The sequence below is a fragment of the Colobus angolensis genome, unplaced genomic scaffold, assembly GCF_000951035.1.
Source record: "Colobus angolensis palliatus isolate OR3802 unplaced genomic scaffold, Cang.pa_1.0 Scaffold663, whole genome shotgun sequence".
Taxonomy (NCBI): domain Eukaryota; kingdom Metazoa; phylum Chordata; class Mammalia; order Primates; family Cercopithecidae; genus Colobus; species Colobus angolensis.
Window position 1 is genome coordinate 274,456 of NW_012120299.1, and position 5,956 is coordinate 280,411.

The 5,956-nt window shown below is 49.5% G+C and overlaps 1 protein-coding gene across 1 annotated transcript in view; it reads left to right on the forward strand.

The window, feature by feature from the left end:
* Positions 1-1,652, forward strand: part of UPB1 (ureidopropionase, beta) — a 46,122-nt gene extending 44,470 nt beyond the window's left edge. The window contains exon 11 of the mRNA XM_011925942.1: positions 1,391-1,652. The gene's annotated coding sequence lies outside the window, so the exon portion shown is untranslated. The remainder of the gene's footprint in view (positions 1-1,390) is intronic.
* The last annotated feature ends 4,304 nt before the right edge of the window (positions 1,653-5,956 follow it).

Here is a 5,956-nt window from a genome sequence, read left to right on the forward strand (position 1 = left end):
TCTTGCTCTGTCGCTCAGGCTGGAGTGCAATGGTGCGATCTTGGCTCACCACAACCTCCACCTCCCAGGTTCAAGCAATTCTCCTGCCTCAGCCTCCAGAGTAGCTGGGATTACAGGTACCCACCACCATGCCCGGCTAATGTTTGTATTTTTAGTAGAGATGGGGTTTCCCCGTGTTGGTCAGGCTGGTCTCGAACTCCCAACCTCAGGTGATCTGCCTTGGCCTCTCAAGGTGCTGGGATTACAGGCATGAGCCACTGTGCCCAGCCCAATTTTTGAGGAAGCCATTCCAATACTCAGCAATGCCAGATGCTCATGATGGCAGGAGTGTGGAAGATCTCTTGAATACCACGACTATTGTTGAGTGGTTTTTGTGATAAAAGGCGCACCATTGTCACACTGCAGAGGTCTAGAGAGCCAAAACATGACACAGATTAGTTTCAAGGGTTGCAGTGGTGTGCCCAGAGTTGGCTGATAGGACTGGAACAATCCAATAACCTGAAAAAGTGTCAACAGTGGTAAGGCACCATCAATAGCCCCAAGAGGTCAAAGGTCTAATGAAGTTGATCTGCCATGAGTAGGCTGGGGCCATGTCCTGTGTAAGGTGACCTCCTCCTTTGCAAAAGAAATGGGCCAACCTTTGGTAGGAATCATAGCCTGGTATGTGGTGGTAGCCTCTGCATCAGAAATAGTCTTTTCTGGCCGGCTGCAGTGGCTCACACCTGTAATCCCAACACTTTGGGAAGCCAAGGCGGATGGATCACTTGAGGTCAGGAGTTTGAGACCAGTCTGGCCAACATGGTGAAACCCCGTCTCTACTGAAAATACAAAAATTAGCTGGGCATGGTGGTGCGTGCCTGTAATCCCAGCTACTTGGGAGGCTGAGGCAGGAGAATCACTTGAACCCAGGAGGCAGAGGTTGTAGTGAGCCAAGATGGTGCCACTGCACTCCAGCCTGGGCGACAGAGTGAGACTCCATCTTAAAAAAACAAGCAAAAAACCCCCCCACACACAAATAGTCTTTTCCCTTGTGCCCAGTCCATGATGGTGGATGTGTTGCCATGTCCAGCACAATGATGGATCCCAATGGCAATATGGCTAATGCAGGCTCCCTCAACAGCCTTATTTCAGTTGGTCTCATCAGAGAACAGGCTTCAACCATGGGCATCTACATGCGTGACACAGAGCAATCACAGCCAAAACTTATTTCCGTAGTTCATGACCCCAAAGATGGATGTCTTTAATTCACCAGTTGAGGTTTTCTAAGTGTCAGACCAAACACCTAGGAAACGCCCCAAGAGTCAGTAAAAATATAACAAGGGTTACCAAGAGGAGTATTGGCTCAGGGCCTACTGAGCAGAGTCACTCATCCATTTTCCATTCTGCACAGCTGCTTCTGAGGGTGAACAGCCACAGCAGCCCTGTGGACACCATGAGGCTTCCATTTCATCAGCCCATCAGTGAACCAGGCCCTGGCATTTAGGAGAACCTCTGTGAAATGAGGTTCCTGTTGTTGAGCCAGTGACTTTGCTTTGGTGGAGTGGGCGATATTAGTGTCCCCCAAAGAGTTAGCTGCCAGTTTTTTCATGTAAAACTGAGATGTCGGCAGGGGTAGACTAGCTGTGTTCTTAAATACACCATTTTCATCTTAAGTACACCATTCCATAAAAGCCAGCCTTTTGTGGGTCAGGTATTCTGTTGTAAGAAGACCCCAGATAGTAAGATTTTCAAAAGAGATGTACCTGGCCACTGTTGTCAGCGAGACAGGCAGTAAGTCCAAAACAGGGGCACCTCTGGGTGCAGTCTTCTTCCCTTTGCCAAAGGTTCCAATCAGCAAAATTAGTCACAGAGACCTTATATAGCTTAAAGGGATCATTAGGGTTTTGAGGACCCACAGGTAGAGAGTGGGCTTGCTAGACAGCTTCCAATACAGCCTTCCGGCGTGGGCCCTGCTCTAAAGGGTGCTGGTTGGCAAGTTAGCAGATGTAAAGGACCAAGTAGGATGCCCAAGTGAGGCACATGCTGTCTCCAATACCCAAGGAGTCTGAGAAGGTGCAGGGCCTTCTTTTTTGGTGGTGGTGGAAGGACCACCAGCAGCTTTTCCTTGACTCCTGGAAGGACTAAACATCGTGAATTGGCCGAGTGCCGTGGCTCACGCATATAATCCCAGCACTTTGGGAGGCCAAGGCTGGCGGATCACTTGAGGCCAGGAGTTCGAGACCAGCCTGGCCAACATGGTGAAACTCCATCTCTACTCCAAATACAAAAATTAGCCGGTTGTGGTGGCATGTGCCTGTAATCCCAACTACTCGGGAGGCTGAGGCAGAAGAATCACTTGAACCTGGGAGGCGGAGGTTGCAGTGAGCCGAGATCGCACCACTGCACTCCAGCCCAGGTGACAGCAAGACTCCATCTCAAAAAACAAAAAAAAAACCAACCAAACAAAAAAAAACCCAAAAAAACCTTGTGAATCAGCAGTCATATTCCAAGAAATGGAATTTTGTCAGGGTTTGTCAGTCCCCACTGCTGGTGGAGATGTGGTAACCTATGATCAGGATCTCCAGGACTGGGACTTTTGACTTGCCATCCAAGAGGACGTCATCTGTATGGTGAAAGTTTTGGACGTCAGAGGGCAGAGGGACTGAGTTAAAACCTGACTCACCCACAGGGGTTAAATGGCAGGGGAGTTTACCCCACTAGCACTGACTGAGAGAACCCCCTTTGGCACTTCAGGGCTGGAAGGAGAAGCACCAGTTCCTACTACAAATTCACGTATAGATGCAACAAAACAAGACATTGAATTGTCCCAAAGGGCCCCACAGCACTTGGCTTTTTCTCTCTGCACTGTGAAACTTGTCCAAACCCTGTCAGTTGAATTTGGAAACTCCCCTTCCCCCATGAGGCCAGGTAGGACAGTGGCTTATGCACCCATATCCAAGAGACATAAACGTTTTGAGGCACTTTTGTCCCCAGTGTTCCTTAGCATACTCAGGTGCTCATGGCCTTTGGTCACCCTTGAGGACAGGGAGACCTCATCCCTGCCCTCATCATTTCTCCTTAAAGCAGCCGAGGTTGAGGTAGAGAGGGAGTGAGGGACCAGGGATTGTGGACAAGAGACTCGTGTGGGCAAGAGACTGGTTCTGTGCCATTAAATAAGGGCACACTTACTTCTGGGTTCAAAGAGTGTGGCAGCAATTTGTGACTCAAATGAGTTTCCAATATTTTCAACCCATCCACAGCCCTATATCAGGTGGCAAGGCCATCATTACTGACTCTATTTATTTCAGCTTTGGGGATCCCTTGACTACACAGCCACATTGCTTTCTGGTTGAGGCCCCAGGGATTTTGTTCCGATTTTTGTTCTGCTGATTCAGACTAGATGTAAACCAGAGTGCCAGCATTTTCTTGCACTGATTCTCCAACCAGGGGGGTTGGAGGCCAGGAGACACCTGCACTTGCAGAAAGCTGTAATAACAGCGGAATCCTAAGTTTGAATAACATGAGGCCTTTTTTTAAAGTTTTTTTTTTTTTTTTTAGTGAGAAGGTCTCACTCTGTCACCTAGGCTGGAGTGCAGTGGTGCAATCATGGCTCACTGCAGCCTCCACCTTTTGGCTCAAGCATCTTCACACCTCAGCTTCCCGAGTAGCTGGGACCACAGGTGTGCACTGCCATGCCTGGGTAATTTTTTGTATTTTTGGTGGAGATAGGCTTTCATCATGTTGCCCAGACTAGTCTCAAACTCCTGAGCTCAAGCGATCTGCCTGCCTTGGCCTTCCAAGGTATTGGGATTACAGGTATGAGTCACCGTGCCTGGCTATTTTTTGTTTGAGACAGGGTCTTGCCCTGTTGCCCAGGCTGGAGTACAGTGGCATGATCACAGCTCACTGCAGCCTCGACCTCCTGGGCTCAGGAGGTCCTGTCACCTCAGCTTCCTGAAGAGCTGGGACCACAGGCACATCCACTATGCCCGGCTAATTTTTTGTATTTTTTATAGCAACAGTTTTGCCATGCTGCCCAGGCTAGTCTCAAACTCCTGGGCTCAAGTGATCCACCTACCTCAGCCTCTCAAAGTGCTAGGTTTACAGGCATGAGCCACTGTGCCCGGCCCCACACAAGTCTTGAACTTCTAGTCTCAAGTGATCCTCCAGCCTTTGCCTCCCAAAGTGCTGGGATTACAGGCATGAACCACCATGCCTGAGTCACCTGAAGTTTTTCTAATGGGCAGTACATGTTGCTCCTTCCACCATTCTTTGTAGGAGAGAATGTCTCCTGGATCCTGGGTGACATCAAAGGATTCAAATTCTGCCTCCCCTTTATTATTATTATCATTTTTTTGAGACAGAGTTTTGCTCTTGTTGCCCAGGCTGGAGTGCAGTAGTGCAATCTCGGCTCACCACAACCTCCACCTCCCGGGTTCAAGCAATTCTCCTGCCTCAGCTTCCTGAGTAGCTAGGATTACAGGCATGCGCCACCATGCCCGGCTAATTTTGTATTTTTAGTAGAGATGGGGTTTCTCCATGTTGGTCAGGCTGGTCGCGAACTCCCAGCCTCAGGTGATACACCCACCTTGGCCTCCCAAAGTGCTGGGATTACAGGCATGAGCCACCGTGCCTGGTCTTCTGCCTCCCCCTTAATGATTACCTTTAGTTCTGAAAAGTACAGGAAAGCTGCTGAAACAGGTATCATTTCAGCCTATTACCCATTCACTCACATTTATTGAACATCTACTAGGTGTCAGATACTGGGGTTACAGCAGTGGAGACAGACAAGATGATGTGTTTGAGGGAGGATGGGAAGGAATAGAAGTGCTCCTTTAAAAGTGATGACATTGGCCAGGCACAGTGGCTCATGCCTGTAATCCCAGCACTTTGGGAGGCTGAGGCAGGCAGATCACTTGAGGCCGGGAGTTTGAGAGCAGCCTGGCCAACATGATGGTAAAACCCATGTCTACTAAGAATACAAAAATTAGCCGGGCGTGGTGGTGTGTGCCTGGAATCCCAGCTACTCAGGAGACTGAGGCAGGAGAATTGCCTCAACCCAAGAGGTGGAGGTTGGAGTGAACCGAGATAGCGCTACTGCACTCTTGGTCTGAGACCTCAACCCCAACTCTGCATGCTCTGAGCAGCCAGCTCCACCCAGCACTCACCATCCCAGCCACTTTTTTTTTTTTTTTTTTTTTTTTTTGAGACAGAGTCTTGCTCTGTCGCCCAGGCTGGAGGGCAGTCGTGCGATCTTGGCTCACTGCAAGCTCCGCCTTCCGGGTTCATGCCATTCTCCTGCCTCAACCTCCTGAGTAGCTGGGACTACAGGCACCCGCCACCATGCCCGACTAATTTTTTTTTTTGTATTTTTAGTAGAGACGGGCTTTCACCGTGTTAGCCAGGATGGTTTTCATCTCCTGACCTCGTGATTCACCCGCCTCTGCCTCCCAAAGTGCTGGCATTACAGGTGTGAACCACCGTGCCCGGCCATCCCACCCACTTTTGTCTCTCCTCTTCAATATCCCCCTCATTCTGTGGTGTCTCCTGTAGTTGCATTTGTTGCAGTTCACTTGAGCTGAGCCCCGAGGCCCTTCTACCCCTAGTACTGCCTGTCCAGGACGGGCACAAGCATCCAGGCCTGAACAGGATGGATATGGCCCTAGAAAACAGAAAACAGGATTCCAGTCCCAGCTAAACTGGGTATGGCAAGACAAGGACCTGGGTTCCCATGTGCTCATGCTGAGAACTTAGGGACAGGAATTCTGCAGATCAACACAGCTTCACAAAGGCCAGCCAGGGGCTACCACCATTTTGCAGTGAGAATAATGTTTATTGAGAATGGCTCATTACAAACAAAATATATATAAAATCTCTGCAATGCAAAAGATCCCTTTCATCCCCCTGTGGCTAGAATGAACAAAGCCCACCGTCGCACATGGCTTCAGGTGCTGTGCTGGTCCCCAGCACATGGACA